This window comes from Engystomops pustulosus, chromosome 3 (genome assembly GCF_040894005.1).
Source record: "Engystomops pustulosus chromosome 3, aEngPut4.maternal, whole genome shotgun sequence".
NCBI lineage: Eukaryota > Metazoa > Chordata > Amphibia > Anura > Leptodactylidae > Engystomops > Engystomops pustulosus.
Window position 1 is genome coordinate 219,010,950 of NC_092413.1, and position 14,621 is coordinate 219,025,570.

The 14,621-nt window shown below is 41.2% G+C and overlaps 1 protein-coding gene across 5 annotated transcripts in view; it reads left to right on the plus strand.

The window, feature by feature from the left end:
* NCOA1 (nuclear receptor coactivator 1) overlaps positions 1 to 14,621 on the plus strand; it is a 298,539-nt gene that overhangs the window by 147,222 nt on the left and 136,696 nt on the right. For 4 of the 5 annotated variants that reach the window (XM_072143853.1, XM_072143855.1, XM_072143856.1 and 1 more), the window contains exon 1: positions 3,478 to 3,596. The exons of the other annotated variant lie outside the window; for it this stretch is intronic. The gene's annotated coding sequence lies outside the window, so the exon portion shown is untranslated. Of the gene's footprint in view, positions 1 to 3,477; positions 3,597 to 14,621 lie in introns of those variants that run through there. 5 annotated transcript variants of the gene reach the window in all.

A 14,621-nucleotide genomic window follows, 5' to 3' on the forward strand; every position in this document is an offset into this window, starting at 1 on the left:
GCAGTATTATAGTAGTTATATTCTTGTACATAGGGGGCAGTATTATAGTAGTTATATTCTTGTACATAGGGGCAGTATTATAGTAGTTATATTCTTGTACATAGGGGGCAGTATTATAGTAGTTATATTCTTGTACATAGGGGGCAGTATTATAGTAGTTATATTCCTGTACATAGGGGGCAGTATTATAGTAGTTATATTCTTGTACATAGGGGGCAGTATTATATTAGTTATATTCCTGTACATAGAGGACAGTATTATAGTAGTTATATCCCTGTACATAGGGGGCAGTATAATAGTAGTTATATTCCTGTACATAGGGGGCAGTATTATAGTAGTTATATTCTTGTACATAGGGGGCAGTATTATAGTAGATATATTCTTGTACATAGGGGGCAGTATTATAGTAGTTATATTCTTGTACATAGGGGGCAGTATTATAGTAGTTATATTCCTGTACATAGGGGGCAGTATTATAGTAGTTATATTCTTGTACATAGGGGGCAGTATTATAGTAGTTATATTCTTGTACATAGGGGCAGTATTATAGTAGTTATATTCTTGTACATAGGGGGCAGTATTATAGTAGTTATATTCTTGTACATAGGGGCAGTATTATAGTAGTTATATTCTTGTACATAGGGGCAGTATTATAGTAGTTATATTCTTGTACATAGGGGGCAGTATTATAGTAGTTATATTCTTGTACATAGGAGGCAGTATTATAGTAGTTATATTCCTGTACATAGGGGGCAGTATTATAGTAGTTATATTCTTGTACATAGGAGGCAGTATTATAGTAGTTATATTCTTGTACATAGGAGGCAGTATTATAGTAGTTATATTCCTGTACATAGGGGCAGTATTATAGTAGTTATATTCTTGTACATCGGGGACAGTATTATAGTAGTTATATTCTTGTACATAGGGGGCAGTATTATAGTAGTTATATTCTTGTACATAGAGGGCAGTATTATAGTAGTTATATTCCTGTACATAGGGGGCAGTATTATAGTAGTTATATTCTTGTACATAGGGGGCAGTGTTATAGTAGTTATATCCCTGTACATAGGGGGCAGTATTATAGTAGTTATATTCCTGTACATAGGGGGCAGTATTATAGTAATTATATTCCTGTACATAGGGGGCAGTATTATAGTAGTTATATTCTTGTACATAGGGGACAGTATTATAGTAGTTATATTCTTGTACATAGGGGGCAGTATTATAGTAGTTATATTCTTGTACATAGGGGGCAGTATTATAGTAGTTATATTCTTGTACATAGGGGGCAGTATTATAGTAGTTATATTCTTGTACATAGGGGGCAGTATTATAGTAGTTATATTCTTGTACATAGGGGGGGCAGTATTATAGTAGTTATATTCTTGCACATAGGGGGCAGTATTATAGTAGTTATATTCTTGTACATAGGGGGGGCAGTATTATAGTAGTTATATTCCTGTACATAGGGGGCAGTATTATAGTAGTTATATTCTTGTACATAGGGGGCAGTATTATAGTAGTTATATTCTTGTACATAGGGGGCAGTATTATAGTAGTTATATTCTTGTACATAGGGGGCAGTATTATAGTAGTTATATTCTTGTACATAGGGGGCAGTATTATAGTAGTTATATTCTTGTACATAGGGGGGGCAGTATTATAGTAGTTATATTCTTGCACATAGGGGGCAGTATTATAGTAGTTATATTCTTGTACATAGGGGGGGGGGGCAGTATTATAGTAGTTATATTCCTGTACATAGGGGACAGTATTATAGTAGTTATATTCTTGTACATAGGGGGCAGTATTATAGTAGTTATATTCCTGTACATAGGAGGCAGTATTATAGTAGTTATATTCTTGTACATAGGGGACAGTATTATAGTAGTTATATTCTTGTACATAGGGGGCAGTATTATAGTAGTTATATTCTTGTACATAGGGGGCAGTATTATAGTAGTTATATTCTTGTACATAGGGGGCAGTATTATAGTAGTTATATTCTTGTACATAGGGGGGGCAGTATTATAGTAGTTATATTCTTGCACATAGGGGGCAGTATTATAGTAGTTATATTCTTGTACATAGGGGGGGGCAGTATTATAGTAGTTATATTCTTGTACATAGGGGGCAGTATTATAGTAGTTATATTCTTGTACATAGGGGCAGTATTATAGTAGTTATATTCCTGTACATAGGGGGCAGTATTATAGTAGTTATATTCTTGTACATAGGGGGCAGTATTATAGTAGTTATATTCTTGTACATAGGGGCAGTATTATAGTAGTTATATTCCTGTACATAGGGGGCAGTATTATAGTAGTTATATTCTTGTACATAGGGGACAGTATTATAGTAGTTATATTCTTGTACATAGGGGGCAGTATTATAGTAGTTATATTCTTGTACATAGGGGGCAGTATTATAGTAGTTATATTCTTGTACATAGGGGGCAGTATTATAGTAGTTATATTCTTGTACATAGGGGGGGGGCAGTATTATAGTAGTTATATTCTTGCACATAGGGGGCAGTATTATAGTAGTTATATTCTTGTACATAGGGGGGGGCAGTATTATAGAACACACCCATTGGTCTCTCTCATCATGACACTGTATTCCTGTTTCCTTGTTAAGGACGTTTATTTTATTACATAATTTCTTTCTATTTTCTTTTTTATTAGTTATAAAGTTTCATCATTTTTGATAGCAGAAAACCTTTTTTCTGTAGAGGCTGCAGTGAAAAGCTCTTGTTTTACAAGTCTATAACAAACAGGTTTCATTTACGCAAAAGTTCATAAAGTTTATGGAAATGTTAAGAGACCTGTGACATAATGTGCAGGTAAATTATTTGTAAAACGTTGTTTCACGGGTGACAGATTTTCACTTGGTAATTTTATTCTTTTGTCTTAATTTTTATTTATGTATAATTATTATTATTTATAATTATCATTTATAATTTCCTTTCCATTATTCTATTAAAAAATGGAAAAAATAAATGTGATCAATGGAAATTTAAATAATGTTATGGTAAAGAAAAAAAAAAAAATTAAAAATTAAATCATAAAGGACTTTAAGGTTTAAGTTACAATTGAATAAACAAAATAAGTAATTTGTTTCTTCCAAATGCTACACTTTGCCTGGAGTCATCATTTCGGAGGAAGGTTACATAACCTCCTTGTGTATAGTAACACGTTATGCAATAGAATAGGGAACAGCGATTTTTTTTTAAAGGAACGAAGCCGAAGAAAAAAAAAGACGTAAAAAAAATTCCCCTTCTCCCGTCTTTTGTTTAGTGTTTTTATTACTTTTTTTTTTTTTTTAATTCTTTTTTTTTTTTTAATTCTCTCTGCGCGGCTGGCCCTTTAAAAGGCGTGGAGCTGCAGGTTCTGTGATGCAATTGTAAACACTATGAGTAGGAACTTGTGTAGCCAGTTTACCCAGAATTCTCTGGGAAGGAGCTTGAAAAAAAAAAAAAAAAACCTAAACGTTGAGAGAAGGAAGCAATATACAGGACAGCCTCAATGACAAAGCAGCCTGCCCCTATCAGCGATCTGCAGAGCAGCCGTGCCGTGCCGATTACCTGGGCAAATGTAAGATATTGTGCGGGGGGCATCCGGGGGGGCTCCTGCATTGTGGACGCAGCGATTATTTTGATGCATTTCTCCGGGGGCTGTGCAGGAGGAGCGAGGCGACGTATGGAAAGGGGGTAAAGTATGGACCGGAGCCATGTTTATGCTGAAGTTACAATGCTGATTGTGCACGCCTGACTTGAGCGGACATGCTGGCGGGGGGATCGCGGGGGGCCGCGTTATTAAATACATCCGATAAATTGCAGTTTTTGGTCATTTTCGGAAGCTTTTATCTTATTTTATTTTTTCTTGCTGTTTCCCTGGCTGGACCCAGGGGGGGAGCTCGGGGAAATGCCTTGCAGCACCTCCGTGCGACATGTCGGCCGGGGCGGCGGAGGAAAGGGTTAAGGGGAGGATAACGCTGCATTATTCGGGTTAACACGCTTGTTTTGTGTGCAGGATTGCGAGGGTTAAAGCAGGGGGGGTCACGGAGGCGACTTAATCCAGAGCACAGGGGAGGCAATGAATTGGGTTGTTTGAGATCACCCTCCCGTGTGCTGAAGGTTAAAGTATCGGGGAGCTTTTTCGATTGGGTTTTTAACCCTTTGCACACCGCACTGCTGGAGAAGCGCGTTTCGAGACTTAAAGGGGGCTCAGCGCCCTCCCCTTCCCCGCAGCCTTTTTCTAATGACAGGTCCAAGGGGGTGGAAGGGGCAGTGTGGATGGCAGTTTTTATGATTCTCATTAACCCCTGCAGCGCCAGTTACTTAAGTCTATTATCCCCTTTAAGAATTTACATAAATCACCGTTCTATAAAGAATTGAACCCCCCTCCTCTGCCCCCCTTCCCCTGGCAGAGGAAGGCGTAAGTAGGCCAGTGCCTGGCTTCCAGAAGATTAAAGTGTTTTGAATCATCTCCAGCACCCAGTTTAACCCCTTTAACGCCGAGCGGGCTGTTTTCTCCCTCACGACAAGCACTACAGCCCGGTCACCGCGTGTGTGCCAGGCAGGTGCAGCGACGGGGGGTCAGGTTGGAAGTACGTGCTTTCCTCAGCATGGTGATTTTAACCCCTTCGTGGCCCCGCGGGAAATGTTTACTGTCGCCCCAAATGTGATTGAATGAAAATGAGAAAGAGTCACATATCGGAATGGATGATGGGAGTCGTAGTCCTAGCCGTAGACAGCACGCGACCATCTGGGCGCTCAACTTTATGTAGAATTGTTTTCTTTTTGGAATGTAATGAATCATTGGTGAAGTTGTTGACTGCGGCTCCGTGTGCTTTTTCTGGGATTGAGCTGTCACTTGCTGTCACTTTGTGTCATCCTCGGGGACGTATTGATCTATATACATGTTTATAAGCGTTTTAACCCCCAGGAAATTTGTGCCGCAGCGTTCGCACGCTCGGAGCAGTAACCTGTGGTGCTTGGTGACTTTGTATTTCTATGGAAAGTTGAAACATTATGATACAATGTATCTATTGTCACGTCTATGTGTATGTAATATGGATCGTACATGGCAAAAACTTTGCCCATCTCTCAATGTATATTCCATGATGTAGTCGTAGTCAGATGTTGTAGGGGCTCCACAACCCAGATCCTTGGTGTTATGAGTCCAGATGTCTTTGGAATTTAGTTTGATGATCATTTAAGATATTGCGATCTCGAGATCGGACATTTAGAGCATCGTCCGGTGCAATGGCCAAAAAGAGTCTTATTTTGATACTAACAATTGGTCGTGCTCTTAATGTGATCTTACACCCCATTAATATTTCGGGTAAGTGTCTCTGATCATAGAGACTGCTCAGAAGTTTCCGTGCGGTGGCTGTGAGCAGAGACACATGCTGATCCTAAGAATAAATGGGAATTAGCGCTCGGAAGGGCTCATTAGACTCTTAGAATGTGCTTCTCTTTTCAGTCACTTTCCATTATTTGAATAATAATAATAATTTCTTAATTTATATAGCACACACAGATTACGCTGCACAACACAATAGAAAATTATCCAGGTTAATAAACATTTTAAATTGCACACAGGAGTATTGGGAATTCACTGTGTAAGCAATGTCCCCAACATCCTATTTTCTCAGACACGAGGGGTTGATGTGGACCCCATGGTGGTTCCTCAAAGATGTCGAAATCTCATCCACCATTGGGGTTGTTTGGTAATTTTTTATATAAAATGTTGTCTATAATATAATAATACAGAATGTTTAGATTTTATTTATAATTACCAGACATGTTTTCTACAGGTTTATGACACGTTTGAGCTTCCATGGGAGAAATGAGTGATTGGGTGATTGCTGTTTGGATTTCTTTTATAGATATTCCATGTATCCAAACCTGAATAAGCCCTATTAGTATTCATTCCGGGCTGATTGTTTATACTGCATGTGACCCCCATGGGAAACTAATTGATTGAAAATTTGATACATGTTTTGGACTCAAAACTGGTTTGGAGCAGACTTAGCCTGTCCCTCCAGCAGTGACATCAGCACACCGAGCCATGTGATGCCACTCCATGTTCACCTGAGGGATATGATTATAGGGAAGTAACCTCTCCTACTGACGGCACTGCTATGGGGTCCACCTCTAGGCCCTCTGTGAAGAAGGGCCACCTATGGCCTTGTTTTCTTAGTCCATTCCAGCATCTTGGTTACATAAAGAGCCACTTATACCATATAATAGCAATAATAAAGGATAACATTCATGTATGCAGTCATAAAGTTTCCATACATGAATGTGTAGAAAGTCTCCGTGTGAAACTGAATACAAGGTATTTCCTGCTTTCATGAGACTGACTGTTGTGTCCTTCAAAGGCATTACTGAGCAGGAAGTTTGCTGTGCGTTGGAAAATACCTCCCCTTCATCACAGATTCCTTGCGAAAACTTCACTTCAGATCCCTTGTGAGGCTTTCCTCGAGGCAAAAAGATTCAATGGCACCACATAATTCTTCTTCATGCGGACAACCGGCCTGAGGGACTGCCACACAGACAGGTCACACCTATGTTATGGACAAACAGGTGCCAGGGCCAAAGTGTGAAGGGGTGGAGAGGGGCATTAAGACCATGTTTTGGTCATCCAAAAAGATTCCATCGTGTGCTTTTGAGATGAACAATATGGGTGGTTTTAGGCTTTGGGATCCAAAAAGATTCAATGAAACTATTATCTATCTTCATGTAGACATCTGGAAAGCTAGGACAACCAATGTCAATGTTATGTCCTGCCTAACAGGTGCCGGTGATAAACATCCCAAAATTGCGTTTTTTGACGGGAACAATAAAGGCCGGTTTAGTCTAAGTGGTCCAAAAAGATTCAATGGCCCAATATAAATCATCTTCATGTGGACACCTGGTCTGCAGGACTTCGACATAGACATGAAACTTCTACATAGCAGATGTCAAGGCCAAATTGTGATGACAGTTCTAAAAATAGTGTTTTTCAGAGGGACTGTAAGATTTTGAATGGGTTTTTATGTCGGAGTTTATACGTAGTGGTCCAAAAAGTCTCAATGAGCCCCATAAATCAGGAGACGATGCCAAACTGTGATGGCCGTCACAAAAAGCTTTTCTCCTGAAGTAATTCTCGGGACATTGAGACAGGGTTAAGAGTAAGTGGTCCAAAAATACTCAATGACACTACATAATTCTTCTTCATGTGGACACCTGGCTGACAGGACTTCTGCAGGCCTTGTTATAGAGCCTAACAGGTGTGCTAAGGTCAAACTTTGGCGACAATCCCAAAATAAACTTTTTGGGAGGGATTTAAGACTTGGTTAAGGCCTCATGGTCTGAAAAGATTCAATGGAACTACGTAATTTATCTTCATGTAGACACTTGGCCGGCATTTGCTGTAGAGCCTAAGAGGTGTGTTTTCGAGAAGAACCTTATGATTAGGAAAGGTATATTAAGGCTAAATTTTGACCATGTTGTCCAAAAAGATTCAATCATACTGTGTAATGCATCTTCATGTGGACACCTGGCTTGCGGGATGGCCACACCACTGTGATGGAGCTTTAGAGGTGCTGAGATTGTGAAGACCATCCCAAGTTTTTGGGAGGGATTTAAGACTTGGTTTAGGCTTCATGGTCTGAAAAGATTCAATGGAACTACGTAATTGATCTTCATGTAGACACTTGGCCGGCATTTGCTGTAGAGCCTAAGAGATGTGTTTTCGAGAAGAACCTTATGATTAGGAAAGGTATATTAAGGCCAAGTTTAGACCATGTTGTCCAAAAAGATTCAATAACGCTGTGTATTACATCTTCATGTGGACACCTGGCGTGCGGGATGGCCACACCACTGTGATGGGGCTTTAGAGGTGCTGAGATTGTGAAGACCATCCCAACAATTGTGTTCATGAAAGGGACGGTAACGTCACACCCGAGGCTTCCTAAGGTGGACGTAGACGTCATACTCTTTCGGAAGGGGTCAATTGATGTAATGGAACATTTCTTCTCCGGATAGACTGGCCACCACCAAACATTGTGTGACAATGGCCCATTAAGACTACACACATGTTCTGCTGGGTCCCTTGTCCATGCGTTTGGGGGATGGACATGCGTTGGGTCAAAGTTAACTAAAGTGGGGGGTGTCAATGGTGAGTTACTTTGGTGGAAATTTGGGCAGAACTGGTTAAGTGTGCCCACTAGTAAGGAAGATGTCAATCTGATCTTCTCTACGTCCTACACCTTCTCATTGCAGACCACTTATGGTGATTTCTTCATTCCAGATAAGGTACCCCTATGGTTCTGGACTGAGGAACCATAAGTCCTACCATATGGTCCATCTGAATGGTACCAATGGCACCAGAGAAGAACGTTGAATGATATTTTTCTAATGAATCCTTCTACATGGATACAGCCAGACCCCTCTGAGCTCTACAGGGGTCCACGATAGCGCCCCCAATAGACCGGGGTGGACCCTACTCCTGCTCGCTCTTGGCTCTCACAGGGAGGACCATGTCCCACTATTTATCCCTTTTATGACAACATGGCGGCAGCTTCTAAACTTTGCTCCCGGGTAAAGTCTACAGCTCACACGTTGTTGATGTATCCAAGGAGCGGTAATGGTGATAACGTCGGATTAGGACGCGGCGTCTGCAGTCAGTCTTTCAAAAAGTTGTGGAAAGTTGGGGGAGATATGGAAAAAAATAGCAAAGACGGAGAGAGAACTACACAAACATGTGACCAGTGGTGACCCGAGAGAGGAGAGGTCACAGGGGCCACCACTATAGTCATATAGGAAGGTGGTGTCATGGCCGCCCCCGGCTCAGCTGCAAGGAGACATAGATTTCACTTTTCAGCACTGATGACTTTACTGTAATCTAAGCCAAAAAGCCAGAGGTGATGGCAAACAGCTAGTGATGCTGTGACTGCGCGGTATTGCTTTACTCAGCCCCGGAATAATCTGGGCACAGCCGCTATAACATAAGCATAGGCTGAAGTTCTAACTATTTATAGACGTGTATACAATCCATAGACTGAGACACTTCCCCGTATAGATATGATATGGAGTATGCCGGTATAACCTGGGGATCTCGTGTATATAATGATATATGTACAGCTGGTATAACCTGGGGATCTCCTGTATATAATGATATATGTACAGCTGGTATAACCTGGGGATCTCCTGTATATAATGATATATGTACAGCTGGTATAACCTGGGGATCTCCTGTATATAATGATATATGTACAGCCGGTATAACCTGGGGATCTCCTGTATATAATGATATATGTACAGCCGCTATAACCTGGGGATCTCCTGTATATAATGATATATGTACAGCCGGTATAACCTGGGGATCTCCTGTATATAATGATATATGTACAGCCAGTATAACCTGGGGATCTCCTGTATATAATGATATATGTACAGCTGGTATAACCTGGGGATCTCCTGTATATAATGATATATGTACAGCTGGTATAACCTGGGGATCTCCTGTATATAATGATATATGTACAGCTGGTATAACCTGGGGATCTCCTGTATATAATGATATATGTACAGCTGGTATAACCTGGGGATCTCCTGTATATAATGATATATGTACAGCTGGTATAACCTGGGGATCTCCTGTATATAATGATATATGTACAGCCGGTATAACCTGGGGATCTCCTGTATATAATGATATATGTACAGCTGGTATAACCTGGGGATCTCCTGTATATAATGATATATGTACAGCCGGTATAACCTGGGGATCTCCTGTATATAGTGATATATGTACAGCCGGTATAACTGGGGATCTCCTGTATATAGTGATATATGTACAGCCGGTATAACCTGGGGATCTCCTGTATATAATGATATATGTACAGCTGGTATAACCTGGGGATCTCCTGTATATAATGATATATGTACAGCTGGTATAACCTGGGGATCTCCTGTATATAATGATATATGTACAGCCGGTATAACCTGGGGATCTCCTGTATATAATGATATATGTACAGCTGGTATAACCTGGGGATCTCCTGTATATAATGATATATGTACAGCTGGTATAACCTGGAGATCTCCTGTATATAATGATATATGTACAGCCGGTATAACCTGGGTGTCTCCTGTATATAATGATATATATACAGCCGGTATAACCTGGGTGTCTCCTGTATATAATGATATATGCGCAGCTGGTATAACCTGGGGATCTCCTGTATATAATGATATATGTACAGCCGGTATAACCTGGGTGTCTCCTGTATATAATGATATATGCGCAGCCGGTATAACCTGGGGATCTCCTGTATATAATGATATATGTACAGCTGGTATAACCTGGGGATCTCCTGTATATAATAATATATGTACAGCCGGTATAACCTGGAGATCTCCTGTATATAATGATATATGTACAGCTGGTATAACCTGGGGATCTCCTGTATATAATGATATATGTACAGCTGGTATAACCTGGGGATCTCCTGTATATAATGATATATGTACAGCCGGTATAACCTGGGGATCTCCTGTATATAATGATATATGTACAGCTGGTATAACCTGGGGATCTCCTGTATATAATGATATATGTACAGCTGGTATAACCTGGGGATCTCCTGTATATAATGATATATGTACAGCTGGTATAACCTGGGGATCTCCTGTATATAATGATATATGTACAGCTGGTATAACCTGGGGATCTCCTGTATATAATGATATATGTACAGCTGGTATAACCTGGGGATCTCCTGTATATAATGATATATGTACAGCCGGTATAACCTGGGGATCTCCTGTATATAATGATATATGTACAGCTGGTATAACCTGGGGATCTCCTGTATATAATGATATATGTACAGCCGGTATAACCTGGGGATCTCCTGTATATAATGATATATGTACAGCCGGTATAACCTGGGGATCTCCTGTATATAATGATATATGTACAGCCGGTATAACCTGGGGATCTCCTGTATATAATGATATATGTACAGCCGGTATAACCTGGGGATCTCCTGTATATAATGATATATGTACAGCTGGTATAACCTGGGGATCTCCTGTATATAATGATATATGTACAGCCGGTATAACCTGGGGATCTCCTGTATATAATGACATATGTACAGCCGGTATAACCTGGGGATCTCCTGTATATAATGATATATGTACAGCCGGTATAACCTGGGGATCTCCTGTATATAATGATATATGTACAGCCGCTATAACCTGGGGATCTCCTGTATATAATGATATATGTACAGCCGGTATAACCTGGGGATCTCCTGTATATAATGATATATATACAGCCGGTATAACCTGGGGATCTCCTGTATATAATGATATATGTACAGCTGGTATAACCTGGGGATCTCCTGTATATAATGATATATGTACAGCCGGTATAACCTGGGGATCTCCTGTATATAATGATATATGTACAGCTGGTATAACCTGGGGATCTCCTGTATATAGTGATTGTAGAGTTTGCTGGGTGTAATTATTATTTTTGGTTATAGGACTATTGTAATGACATGTATGTAGCGGTGAGGTAGAAACATTGTATCAGTTTGTTGCTCATTGTTCCATCTTTGACCCCTGAATCACCATGGCTCCTGCGTTTGTTGTTGCAGCTGTCAACCATCGCCTGACCATGGTGACCGGACACATGGCTGTGGGTCAGCAGAGGGTGGACAGGTATATATGCAGGTTATACCAGGAGGACAGGTGTGTATATAGGGTATACCAGGTGGACAGGTGTGTATATATAGGGTATATCAGGTGGACAGGTGTGTATATATAGGGTATACCAGGTAGACAGGTGTATATATAGGGTATACCAGGGGGACAGGTGTATATGCAGGGTATACCAGGTGGACAGGTGTGTATATATAGGGTATACCAGGGGGACATGTGTGTATATATAGGGTATACCAGGGGGACAGGTGTGTATATATAGGGTATACCAGGGGGACAGGTGTATATGCAGGGTATACCAGGTGGACAGGTGTATATATAGGGTATACCAGGTAGACAGGTGTATATGCAGGGTATACCAGGTGGACAGGTGTGTATATAGTGTATACCAGCTGGACAGGTGTATATGCAGGGTATACCAGGTGGACAGGTGTGTATATATAGGGTATACCAGGGGGACATGTGTGTATATATAGGGTATACCAGGGGGACAGGTGTGTATATATAGGGTATACCAGGGGGACAGGTGTATATGCAGGGTGTACCAGGTGGACAGGTGTATATATAGGGTATACCAGGTGGACAGGTGTATATGCAGGGTATACCAGGTGGACAGGTGTGTATATATAGGGTATACAAGGGGGACAGGTGTATATATAGGGTATACCAGGTAGACAGGTGTATATATAGGGTATACCAGGTGGACAGGTGTATATGCAGGGTATACCAGGGGGAAAGGTGTATATATAGTGTATACCAGGTGGACAGGTGTGTATATATAGGGTATACCAGGTGGACAGGTGTATAGGACATAGTTTTGGACTTGTATGTATCTATATATACATTCTCTTGTAATGTTTGTGCCCCAGGACAATGATTGGGGGTATGTGGACTCCCTGGTTGGTGGTTCTGCATGTCTGGGTGCACCAGGGTCCTAGTGACAGCAATGTTCCTATGGCCGGGCCGTCACCTGGTGGATAACTATTGTTATGGCAGGATGTGACATAAGTTGCCAGGTAACCGGTGCAGGGACGTTGCGTTGTGCTACTTAATGCATCGGGCAGCAGCCGGGGGGGAAATCCCTTGTAAAACGTCTCTGGAAGGTGAAATGTGATCCGTGCAATTTACCTCCAGAATGCGGAGAGTCGCAGGTCATTCACTGGTTAATATGAATATAAACTGGATTTTAAGCCCAGGCCATATATATTACCAGACATGTGTAGCTCTACCCGGAATTATAGAGTCCTAATGATACTGGATCCTCACTATCCGAAATATACTGCTGATAGGAGACCTCCAGAGGCCGGGGTCACTACTCACTGACATCCACACCTACCTACCTCCTTGTATATAGTGATATGCCACACGAAAGTATAGAACTTACTGTACTACATAGCTACAGCACCAGAACCAAGCTTTCTAAATAGGTTTGTTACCAGTACCAAGCCTACCCTATACATCATCGAAACTCAGCTTACTATATAGATACATCACCGGAACCAAACTTACTATATAGATTTGTTACCAGTACCAAGCCTACCCTATATATCACCGGAACCAAGCTTACTATATAGATACATCACCGGAACCAAGCTTAATATATGGATACATAACTGGAACCAAGCTTACTATAGAGATACAGCATCAGAACCAAGCTTACTATATGGATACATCATCGGAACCAAGCTTACTATATAGATACATCATCGGAACCAAGCTTAAAGGAAACCTACCACTTCTGACGGTAGGTATGAGATACAAACACCGGGCACCAGCTCAGGGTGAGCTGGTGCCGGTGCTTAGTCTCGTTAGTGTTAAAACCGCGGTATCGCGGTTTTAACACTTTTGAAACTTTCTAGCAGAAACTGCTTCGGCGCTGCGCGCGATCGTGCGCGCGCAACGCCTGCGGCGTTTCCAATGTAGGCGCGCGCACGATCGTGTGCACGAAGCGCCGAAGCAGTTTCTGCTAGAAAGTTTCAAAAGTGTTAAAACCGCGATACCGCGGTTTTAACACTAACGAGACTAAGCACCGGCACCAGCTCACCCTGAGCTGGTGCCCGGTGTTTGTATCTCATACCTACCGTCAGAAGTGGTAGGTTTCCTTTAATATATGGATACATCACGGGAACCAAGCTTACTATAGAGATACATCATCGGAACCAAGCTTACTATATGGATACATCATCGGAACCAAGCTTACTATATAGATACATCACTGGAACCAAGCTTACTATATAAATACAGCATCAGAACCAAGCTTACTATATATAGATACATCACCAGAACCAAGCTTACTATATAGATACATCACCAGAACCAAGCTTACTATATAGATACATCACCAGAACCACGCTTACTATATAGATACATCACCAGAACCACGCTTACTATATAGATACATCACCAGAACCACGCTTACTATATAGATACATCACTGGAACCAAGCTTACTATATAGATACATCACCGGAACCAAGCTTACTACATAGATACATGTAATATGTGACAACCAATATGTCCGCCCCTGACAGTTCCTTATCCTGGTTGTCCCAGTATCATGTACCCGGCACGACGTCCCTTGTAGCGTGAATGTCACCATGTGCTGGCGGTGCCTCCTCTGTGATGACTCTGCTTATCTGGAGACCTTTGTGCAGCAGCCATGACCGAGTTTCGCTGGCTCAGGCCGGGACGTGCGGGTCCATTTTTTTTTTTTTTGTTTACCGTCCAATAAAATCCAGGAATGCCTCTAAGTGCTCTATAAACTGGCTTCTTAAAGGGGAGTTTCACTTTTGGTCAAGTTCTTATATTAACCCCTGTTTTTTCTCTTAAAAGTGGAGCGCCCCTTTAACTGTGTGATTCTGGGTTAGCAGCATTTGGGATGACAAGTCGGTAAT